The sequence below is a fragment of the Apodemus sylvaticus genome, chromosome 18 (genome assembly GCF_947179515.1).
Source record: "Apodemus sylvaticus chromosome 18, mApoSyl1.1, whole genome shotgun sequence".
Classification (NCBI taxonomy): domain Eukaryota; kingdom Metazoa; phylum Chordata; class Mammalia; order Rodentia; family Muridae; genus Apodemus; species Apodemus sylvaticus.
In genome coordinates, this window is record NC_067489.1 from 14,224,003 (window position 1) to 14,236,158 (window position 12,156).

The window sequence follows — 12,156 nt, forward strand, 5'->3', positions numbered from 1 at the left end:
AACAGATACAATGCAGAGAGCGAGTGTTGTCAGAGGAAAACTTACGCCACCACTTAGAATGATGCCCAGCAAGAAGGCTTGCTCACACATGTAGACATCCTCATGTTCAGTCAGCGTAGGCCCAGTGAGCATGGCCTGTAGGCCATACCCTCTGAAGGGTATGGATAGAATGGGAAATGGAGGGACGGTCAACTGAGCCACACTTTCAGACTTCTGTAAGTACAAAAGACAGTAACTTGAAACTTGGGTCTTTGATGTGTGAGCCTAGTGCTTCCTTCAAATGAAATCAGCAGAAGCATTTCCCTCTGAGGGCCCAGGCAGGGGATCTCTCTCTGCTCTTAGAGGTGACAGCTCGCTTTCCCTGAGCCCTGAGCAGCAGGGGATATAGAGTTTGTCCTCTATAACATTCATTTCATAAAGGAAAAGCTGAGGCCAATACAGAGGCAGGAGTTCTCAATTCCTTCCTCTTGCCTAATACCACCAACACCACATGCAGTCGAAGCTGGATAATTATTTTTCCAGATTTTCTGCTTGAGGCATGAATGCTGCAGGCAGAGTCTTCATAAACCTCAGATTTCAGAAAGGTCTCTTAGAAGCCTCTTTTAAAGGTTTTTATTAGCATATAGTAATTATGCATAATAATGGGTTTAATAATGATATTTTTATGCATGTATATAATGTATTTCAATCATAGTCACCCTGTTAGCCTTTGTCTTGCTCCCCTGATGATTCCCTTCCTCTTCTAAGTAAGGCCTATTTCTGCTTTGTTCTTTTGTGTGTGTGTGTGTGTGTGTGTGTGTGTGTGTGTGTGTGTGTGTGACACAATGAGTTTCATTAGGATTTCTACAGGAAACATGGGTGAGGAGGTATTTACAAGAGCATGATCAGCTCACCAGTGAAAGGAGACACCACTGAAGAAAAATGTTTGTTCCTCCTCAGCAACCATTAACTGCTAAGGGCCTCATAAGCCCCTCCTTCCTCCATGATATGACGATGACAGGGCCTCTTCTTCTGCAGGTCCTAGGAACTGCTGAGAGCTCAAGGGTACCACAAACATGTCCTACCCTGAAGACAGCATTCCACAGCACTCCACCTGGAAGCTGTTGACCAAACACCAGGAATCATCCGTATTCTGGGCAACATTCCTTGTAGCAAGTAGGGCCTCTCTTGCGTCTTTCTCCCTGCTGAGTGCTAAGGCCCCAAGCAGATGAGCATCAGTTGGCTGGGTGCTGAGCATGTCTTCATATCCTAAAGCAACAGCATTCACTTCCCTGAGTCTCAGAGAGCAGCAGGGGCCTCCAGAAAACACCATGAGGGCAAAGCTAATAAATAGCACAAAGCTTCCTAAAAATCTGAGGAGGTTTGACACCAAACAATAACATTCCCAAACAGCAAAGAGATCAGAATTTTCACAACTGAAAGATGTTACGTATGAAGTACAAAAATGTCAATCACATTTAACAGAGTACCTTTACTGTTAATACCTTCAGTACCCAAAACACAATAGGCACAGAAACCCATTTCCTCCTAAAAATCTAAACCTTAGAAAAAATTAGCATTACATTGTGTACTTTTTTAAGTTTTAAGTATTTGTTATTACATACATACACTGGTATTTTGGAAATGTATAACTATACACCAAGTAGGAATTTTTAAAATTTCTTTTAAAGATGTATTCATTCAATTTTATGGTTATGAGCACTGAGGCCTGCATAGCCTCTGTGGAAGACACAGTTCCTATCCCTGGAGTAGAGTCAGCAGGGCATGGGCCTCCATGAGTGTTGACAATTGCTCTGGGCATGGGGTATGTTTGTATAATAGTGTACATAATTTACTACATGTTCTTTCTTTAGGAAATATTCTCTCCCAACAAAGTTTTCTGGAATCTTCTCCCTGCCAAGGTTAATGACTCCACAATAATCAGAAGCAGCATGACTCTGGGAGGTGCGGAAGTATCTCAGCAAAACGGTAAGTGCTATGAACCTCAGGTCAGTCCTTAAGACTGTGGGAAAGAACTCTGAAAACATGAGTTCAATAATATATAATTTCTCAACTATGCAAGCTATGAGGATGCAATATGAATTGTATGAGGGTCTTTATGGACTTAAAAGAACAGATGCAGCTGTACTATGAGCTTAGACAGAAAGATATCAAGGAAGGAGATAAAGAGTTTTAGGGGGATGGCAAGATCTCATCCAGCTAAGTTTATTGTTTGTGCTTAGAAAGGCAGGTAGATTCCTGAGTTCAAGGTTAGCCTGGGACAAAGCTACTTTAGGGCCAGGGAGGTTGAGAATCTTAATCTCAGAGCCAGACCCCACCCAGCTAACTTTATTGTCTGTGCTTCAAAAGCAGGCAGATCTCTGAATTCATTGTCATCTACTAGCTTTCTTTTCTAAGAATCAAGGGGCTAAGGTCATAAAATGTTGATTCATGGAATAATCAAAAGGCAGCCTGAGGTGGACAATTAAATTGATATGCAAATAAAAGATGGGGCTTTGGCCTCCAAGTGCTGAGCTGTCTAGAGATCTCTGGAGAGCTGTCTCAAGCAGAACACAGGCTGTCAGCTTGTACCTAGAACTGACTTAGAGGGGTTCCTTCACGGCTCCCAAACACCACTTCCTCAGGACCCCTAACCAAGCTGAGGCTGGTCCATGGCATATGAGTATTTGTTTTTATATGTGTATATATGTCATGCATGTACCTGATGTCCATGGAAGCGAGATGAGGACATCAGAGCCTCTGCAGCACAGTTACAGGCAGTTGTGAGCTAGCATGCGGATGCTAGGAACCAAACATGGGTACTCTACAAGAGCAGCCAGTGTTCGCAACCATTGACAACTCTCCAGCCCAACTCACATGTTCTTTTTAATTAAAAAAATGCTTTATACTCAATCTACTTTGTCGACATACATACATGCCAAGGGGCACATGTGGAAGTAAAAGACAACTTTTTGTATCCGGCATACTATTGATATTTTATTGGTTATTTGGGGATTTTTTTACATCATATACACCTATTCTATTTGCCTCCCAGTCCTTCCCTGTCCATCCCCACTCCCACTGCCCTTTGACCTCCCAACCCCCAGCACATGTATGCGCGCGCACAGACACACACACACACACAGAGAGAGAGAGAGAGAGAGAGACAGACAGACAGACAGACAGACAGACAGAGAGACACACACACAAATGTCCAATTTACTCACTGGAGTTTTGTTAAACTTTCAGTGGCCTGCTCCTTAAATAGAACTCAGTCCTTCCCCTCCCACCTCCCTGCTGGAAGCCATCTATTATGGAGAGCTATACTTCATCATCCTATCACAGTTTTTAAGAGTTCTCTCAGATAGCTTCCTGTCTAGACTGTTGCTATTGGGTGGGGGGAGGTAGAGGTTGTCACGGAAGTCTTCCGTGTCCCTCTTTCTCAACTGTGCATTAACAGTCATCCATATCACTGTGAAACTAGCTTATTTGGTCTTTATGGTCTGTGGGAACATAGACACATGGTTTCTGGCATCAGCACAGACCACGAACAAGACTCCTGTTTGCATTGGGCCGCAGACCCAGAAAAGGCCCTCTGATGCAGCTTGGATCACAGATATCAACACAGCTACAGGCCATAGCACAAACTACGAACATCTGCCTGGCCTTCAGTGGCAACACAGACCATGGACATCACACAGACATGGCCAGTAAGATCTGGACTCAGATATTGCCCTCAGAGGCATCATGGGTAGGACATCATCATGGCCTTAGGAAACAGTACAGGCTCCTCAGATCAGTATGGCCCCTAATGGCGGCACACCGCATGAGCATCAACAATGGCTTCAGGCTGCAGCACAGACCGTGGTCATTTCCTCTTGGCCTTTGGTGGTAACACAGGCAGAGGACTACTTCCAAGAGTCAGTTTTCTTCTCCTACTCTGTATGTACTAGGGATGGAACTCAGATCATCAGACTTGACAAATACCTTTACCTGTTCGCCACCTTGCCGAACAAACCATGCGGAGGATTTTGCCAATTGTTTTGTTCTTAAAAAAAAAAAAAAAAAAAAAAAAGATAAAGATTTTCCTGTCCTATAAAAACATTCTTAAAGTAATTTTTACAGGTCCATCTCTGATGTCAATCCCCTACTGCTAGAAGTTCAGATTGTCCTGTGTCTCCCTAACCACAAACAAGACTGAGAAGAGTACACCTTCCTGTAACTCAATAATGGATTCCTTACAATAATGCATGGAAACAAAATTACTGTGCGGAGTGCTCTTGCCTCCCTTACCCCTGCCCCTGACATTCAACCTTAGATATATGTAATGCTTGCTTTTCTCATTGTGAAGGCAAGCTACGTCACAAAAACTACTTAAGGAGGTTGGGTTGGTCTATTTTTTTCCTGGTTCATGGTTTGAGGACATAATCCATCACGGCAGGAGAGTCTGTGGTAGATGGTCACCTCCCTCACACCACATCCACTGACAGGGAGCACAGAGATGAATGTAGGTATTCGGTTTGTCTTCGCCTTTATATTAAGCCTCAGATTCCATTCCATGGTCATTCCATGGGTGGGTCTTCCCATTTCAATCAAGGTAGCCTAGAAACCCCCCCAAAGACAAGCCCAGGTGTTTTTCTTGTGATTCTAGATTCTGTAAGTTGATGACCAAAATATTAACCACTTCAGGATCTTTTTCTTGAAAACATGGATACTCTCCAAACTATTACAGTTTTTTGGATTCAGGAAAACCAATATTAACACAACCCATTAACTAAGCTTCCAGTCATGGTCTCAGCTCTTCAGGTCCAAAGACGTTTGTAGCATCTCTCCCACCACACGCAGCCAGAGAGCATGGTCAGTTACTCAAGGCGTTTAGAAGTAAAATCAACAGTGTTCGGTTCTGTTGCTTTGTAGAAGACACTCTCGGTTCCTATGTATTCGTGACACCCTCCATTCCTATTTATTTGTTTCCCTGCTCAGGATCAGGTTCAAGTTCAGTTGACTTCTCCGGCCTTCTTTCCAACCACATTACAAAATCAGCAACAGTTACATCATTTATACTCCTGACACAGTAAGGTGTGAGGGATTCAGATAGTTTCCTCAAGTGCAACTGCTAATGATAATTAAAATAATGAAGGGAGCAGAGGCATCACATAATTTGTGTTTCACAAACTTTATAAATTCGTCAACTAACAGTATGGCTCTGTTGCTGAGGACACCACTCACCTAAGTCATCAAACAGGAAGAAACTGAGCCGCTGCCCAACCAGGGCACTCCCTCCCTCACACCTGTCAATGGTCACAGTTAGGAAAGGTGCTGCCCGCACTACTGGAAGAGAAAGATCATCACCAATCTTACCCAGCTATAAACCTTAAGACCTACAACAGCAACCTACCTGCAAGATACACTAGTCCGATTGTGCTGCAAACAGGAGGCACCAACCACTTTTTGTTTGGAATTAAGGATGATTCCATGAGATGAAATGCATACCTCACACTGTCAAAATGGCCAAGAACCTGGGGCCAGCCAGGTAGTGTGCTTAGGGGAAGCCTATTACTACTATTCTGCTAAAGAAAAATAAAATAAATGTATTCTTAATGATATACTGCTAGACTGTCTCAGCCCTCATCAGAGAAGATTCTTCCTGCAGTAGATGGAAATTAACACAGAGTCTAATGACTGGACAATGTACAGAGACTAAGAGACCTTGGAGCATTTAGCCAGCAAATCTCTCCCCTCACAGGTCAGAGATGTATGTGAAAGAGGAGATGGAGAGATCGTAAGAGCCAGAAGAGATGGATGACTCTTGGGAAGCCATGTCTTTCAGACACAACAGGACTGATGCACATATGAACCCACAGAGACTGTAGCAGCATGCACAGGACCTGCACAAATTCAAACCACACAATATTCCAGCATGGAGAAAGGCAAGGACACAGAAAGTCCCATTCCTAACCAAAAATCTATTTGATACCTGCTGGAAAGTCAGTTTTCCTTTTTCTTTTTCTTTTTTTTTTTAAGATTTATGTATTTATTCTATGTAAGTACACTGTAGCTGTCTTCAGACACTCCAGAAGAGGGCAGCAGATCTCATTACAGATGGTTGTGAGCCACCATGTGGTTGCTAGAATTTGAACTCAGGACCTTAGGAAGAGCAGTCAGTGCTTTTAACCGCTGAGCCATCTCTCCAGCCCCAAAAATCAGTGTTCTAGCATAAAGTTATACTGGGTATATCAGCCATACTCCAGGGCAGATGGCATAACCACGAGTGGCCAACACAAAATGGACTCCATGGTTTTCTCTGTGTGTGTGCTTTTCTTTTTTCATTGTCATGGTTTCATTTTCTTTTTGTTTTTGTCTTTGGGTTTTTTATTTTGATTTTATGGTTTGGGGGTTTTAACTAAGGGTTTGTTTCTGAGAAACTGTGAGAAAGAACATGAAGTTGGGTGGGTAGGGAGGTAGAGAGGATCTGGGAGGACTCGATAAGAGGGGAAAGAATATGATCAAAATATCATGTATGAAAATGTTTAAATTTTGTAAAAATGTAATAGAAAATGAAAAAAGATGAATTTATCAGCCCTCAGGATATTTTGCTCCTCACTCATAATTCACCATCAGTTGTAACACATCTTATTAGATTCTACCTCAGGTCTGACTTAGTGTAGAAATGCCATACATCAAGAGGACCTGGGCACGTCATGAAATCTGCCTCTGAAGCTTCAAAGCAACTATATGACCCCAGAGTAAACAAATACCACAGTATTTCAATAAAACTTTAAACACACTAGACCTTGAAGGTTATGTTACATTCAGGTGTCAGAAATAATTTTTTCTTTTGATTATTTCTTCAACCATTTAAAACATATATAAAAATGGGTGGTGACTTGGATTTGACTCATGGGCTATAATTTGCTAATCCCCACATCAAAACAAACAGCATGTAAGCAAGAGCAAGAACATTACCATATCTGGTGGCATTATATCTTGTCAATGCAGATTTTTCGACTTGCTCTGAAAAACAGATTAAGCATAAAAATCAAAATGGACGAGTAAATAAAAGAAACCAAATTCTAACCTGGGAGGCACTGTTCTAGGGAAGTCCCCATGGGTCCTGATGTCACAGAGCAACCGTGATTATTTAAGAAGGAAATACTTCATTTTTCAATTTATGTTTTCACATGGTCATTACATTGGTAGGTCATAAATATTAATTATCATAGCATCTGTACACAGTGAACAGGACTGCTAGGTACATTTTCACATCAAGGAGATAACTGAGACACTGAGGCACCCTCCATGTGCACTGACACTTAAGTCAGGCCCAGTTCCAGAGTCCTCTCCAGAAAGTCATCTTTCTCCTATTCAAATTAAAGATTTCAACCATGCCTGGCACTCCCCTGCCAATTCCTGGAGGGTAAACAGAATGACCCCAGAGAAAGGAAATGAAAAAAAAATGAAGAAGAAAAGCAGATGGAAAACTGAAGGTGCCGTTTTCCATATTCCTATGCGACTGCTTCCTTTTCAGGGCTTCCCCTGCCTTCTCTACCCCAGGTATTGCGATCGCTACCAACCCACAGCCTGTCGGTCGGTTTGCTTGTGCTGTTGCGGTAAAATCCGGTTTGATTGAATTCTCAGCATGAAAACAATCTTTGCTGACAGCAAGGTTGTGTGTGAACACATCTCTTCCTCCTAGGGGCCCGATAGCAACAACACCAGGGAAGAAACCGATCTCGTTCCCGAGGATCAGCAGCCCACATTCTAGGAGACGTGGGCCTTCCCTAAGGAATTGAGCACAGTGTCTACAGCCAAGCGAAGAGAACCGGGTAACAGAGATGGAAGATGGAAGAAGCATAAGAGAACTTTGCCCACTGGGCTCTTATTCCAGGTCTGTGCCTCCGTCAGACCACGGAGTCTGGCTCCAGGTGCTATTGAGGCTGTCAAGACCCTGGAACTCCCAAGCTCCTACAGGTCCTGCCGTAAATGTCAATCGGTAGGTCATAAATGTTTTAAGTATTACTGCATCTCTATTTAACAGAACACTTCAAGCTGTGTGCCAGGTACCCTAGTGCCCAGGACATCCACTTAATCAGAATCTAGTTTTCCAATTGGAAGCTCAGGGACTCCTTAACTTCATTAAGCCAGTGTAATAATGCTTCCCCCCAGGCTGCTCCAAGGTCTGTGCTGCCTGGCCAGTTTGTCACGTTCACAGGGAATCACATGCCCAGGAATGGTGCCGCCATCTCCGGTGGCCTTTCTTTCACCTTTGGGAAGAAGAAGCTCTACCCTTTCTTTATAGGTCTTGTTATTGCCTGGAATAGATAATGTCACAGAGAAGATGTTCTGTGGGAATCTGTTGCTGTGATTCCCAGGAGAACTGAAGAGGTGGTCAGCAGGCCAGGTCTGCTTTGACAAGAAGCCTGGTGGTAGTACTTCACACCCCAACACTCTCCCTGATGCACAGTCTGTTCAGAGTTTCATAACTTGGCTGAAAAAGAGTTATTATGGCTACTCTAATACAGCTTCTGAAATAAAACTTTAAAGGATACTGAGAAAATCAGAGTTGACAAGATGACTCAGAGGGTGAATCCCAATCCTGACAACTTGAGTTTCATTCCCAGAAGGAGATTGTAGACAGAGAGACCAATTCCTGCAGGCTGTCCTCTGACCTGCAAGTATACATGCACACTAAATAAATATGTAAATTAATAAATTAATAAAAATACATAATTTAAAGTCAGATTTAAAAACACTGAGACCATATTTATTATGTGGGCAATAGAAGACTTGAGTCCAGCCGTGGTGCAGAACATCTTTGCTCATATGCTCCATCAAGCCCTGAGTACCACGGTGGCAGGATCTTTTGTCCCAGTTTCACAGACAGCAGTCCTTTAGTTATTAACAGAAACAGAGAAGCTGGGAGGAGAGGCGTGTGCCTAGAATTTGTACACTTGGGAGGTGAAGGCAGGAGGAACAAGAATTGAAGACCATTGCCGGTTACAGTGAAAACCAGGTCAACCTGGGCTCCGTGGCACCCAGTCTCAAAACGAGAAAATTTAGTAATTAATTTAATTAGATGAAAACCAGAAATTGACTCAGACTAACTTGTGCATAAAGCATTTATTATCAGAGTACTGAAAGCTCATAAAATATCTGAGGCTCAGGAAATCCACAGCCTTCTAAGGAAATGAGATCTCTGAGAAACAGAAAAACTGTCCAGCAAGACACACATTCTAGCATGAGAATGTTTAACTGAAGTTTCCGGTGTTAGGGAGTGTTGCGCTTATCTTAAACATCCTACAAGGCAGTCTGACTTCTGAGAAGTCGTTGTTACTATGAAAACCTACATGACACTGTTACTATGTTAGAATATGTAAATTTAGCTAATGACCAGACTGTGGTCACTCAGACTTGGCTCCAGAATAAACCATCTCTCAGGTCCTTTGATGTGAGAGCTGTGTGTTTTCTCACAATGGTCCATTGCAGTGGTTTCTTGCATCTCTGAGCTGCCTTTCAAGACCTTGCAGCTGAGAAAGGACTAAGTGCTGACTGCTATAGCTGGCTGAGGTTAGGAAAAACCAGGGCCCTTCAGTTCCAGCCAAGGAGGAGAGCACGTGTGCTACCAACCCCCAAGGCTCCAAGTGGGGCAGCAAATCCTTCAGAAGGAGGTAAGGGAGTGGCTCAGGAAGAAGTTCTGGGAAAGTGATTAACAGAGGCATCACTAAAGATTAATACTGTTTAACTCACAGGCCACGCAAAGCTCAAGAAGAAGGAAAACCAAAGTGTGGGTGCTTCAGTTTTTCTGAGAAAGGGAACAAAATACTCACAGGAACAATTATGGAGACAAAGTGTGGGGCTGAAACTGAAGGAAAGGCCACCCAGAGACTGCCCTACCTGGGGTTCATCCTATAAACAGTCACCAAACCCCGACACTATTATGGATGACAAGAAGTGCTTGCTGAAAGGAACCTGTAATGGCTGTCTCTTGAGGGGCTCTGCCAGAGCCTTACAAATACAGAGGCAGAGACGCTAGCAGCCAACCATTGGACATTGGACTGAGTGCGGGGTCCTCAATGGAGGAGTTGGAGGGTGGACTGGAGGAGCCAAAGGGGTTTGCAGCCCCATGGGAAGAACATGATGTCAGCCAACCAGACACCCCAGGGCTCTCAGGGACTAAGCCATCAACCAATCAGTACACATGGTTCCAGCCACAATTGTGGCAGAGGAATGCCTTGTTGGGCATCAGTGGGAGGTGAGGTCCTTGGTCCTATGAAGGCTTGATCGATGCCCCAGTGCGGGGAAATCCAGGGAGGGTAGGTGGGAGTGAGTTGGGCAGAGGGGCATCTTCTTAGAGGCAAGGGGTGGGAGGATGAGTTGAGGTTTTGCAGAGAGGGTGGAAACCAGGAAAGAGTGTAACATTTGAAATGTAAATGAAGAATATATTCAATAAATGAAAAAAACAGAGGCATCACTGGACGTTATTATTGTTTGTGCAGAAAATGGGCAGAAAGGGAGTCTGCTTATGTTAATTATTTTTCCTAAATAAAACCACTGTAATCATCAAAGCAGTTAACCACATTTCAAATTCAAGCGCTCTAACACATAGAGGACTAAGGCGGCCAAGTTTCAGGATGCTTATTTCCTTTCCTTCTTCCTTCCTGCCTTTCTTCCTCTCTAGTTGCCCAGACTAGCCTTCAAGCCACAACAATCCTTCATCTTAGTCTCCCGGATGCCACAGGCCTGTGCCAAAAAGCCCGTGCTGGCCTCTCTTGCTTTATCGAAGAATAAAGGACAGGTACATAGTGCTTTCTTTTAAATGTGTGTGCATCCCATTCTATAGAAGATTAACTAAATTCAGGGCTCATATATCTAAAAATCTTTCCTACATTATGTCTGGTTGTCATTTAGTCTGTTTTGGTTTGGGGTGCAGGATCCCACTCTGTGACCCCAGGCTTGCCCCGCCTAGGATAATCTTGAATTCAAAGAACCCCTCCTGACTCTGCCTTCTGAGTGATGGGATTACAGGCATGAGCTGTCATGTCCCGCTTACACTATCTTTTTTGTAACAGTGAAATATTCTGAGACTGGGGGATTTTAACTTCACCAAGTTAGCTTTTAGAATGTCAGGACACTTTCATGGATGGCTGATTGGCCCTTTTCTTTTAAAATTTTTGTTTTACTTTTAATTATATGTCTATGGATGGAAAGAGTTGTGATCATAAAAAGAGAAAGAGGCTTGGGGGAGGTGTGGGGAAGGGGATGCCTCAGCGGGCTCATGCCCAGGCATCCCTTCCCCCTGAGGGACCAGCCACACGATGGTATAGTATAGAAAAGAGTTTATTCAGGGCATGGAAAAGGGAGTTAAGAGGGTAGTAGAGGCAGAGAAAGGCAGAGAGAAGGAGAGAGTGAAGAAGTAGAGGCCTAGAGGCCGGGCCATGACCAGTCATGTGGGGGGTGGGGGAGGGAAGAGCCCAAGAGGACAAGAGAGAACAAGAGAGCAAGAGAGCCAAGAAGCAAGAGAGAAAGTAAGAGAGTAAGAGGCTAGAGGCAAGAGAGAGGGTAGGGGCCAAGCAGCCCCTCTTATAGTGGGCCAGGCCTACCTGGCTGTTGCCAAGCAACTGTGGGGCGGGCCAAACCTGGCTGTTGCCAGGTAACTGTAGGGGTGGAGTGTAGACAGAGTACCATCATTAGGTATGCATATGTAAGTGAAGTGCCCACAGCAGCAGCAGCTGAAAGAATGACACCATCGGATCCTCTGAGGCAGGAGCTACAGTAGGTACTTGGGAGTCACCTGATGTAGGTGTTGGGAACTGAATGTGGATCTTCTGTAAGAGCAGTGCCCGCCCTTGACTTCTGAGCGTGTCTCCAGGATTTTCATTTGTACCTTGTTCTCTGCAGACCATGGGTTAACTCTGTGTGACTCCCAGAACTGACTGGGGCCTCCATTCCCCCTGGATCTGATCCAATAGGTGTGACCCCCCATACTGTCTCACTTAAGGTCACTCTTTTCTGTTTGGAGCACCATGATGTAGTTTGTCTTGTTGAATGCCGCTTGTGAAAACTGACGACAGCAAAGGAGTCAACCCTGGACAGTGCTCAGCTTTCCAATGATCGGTGAAATTTCAGGGGAAATCAATAATTAGCTATTTCTTTCTCTTCCCAACATAATTGAATAAA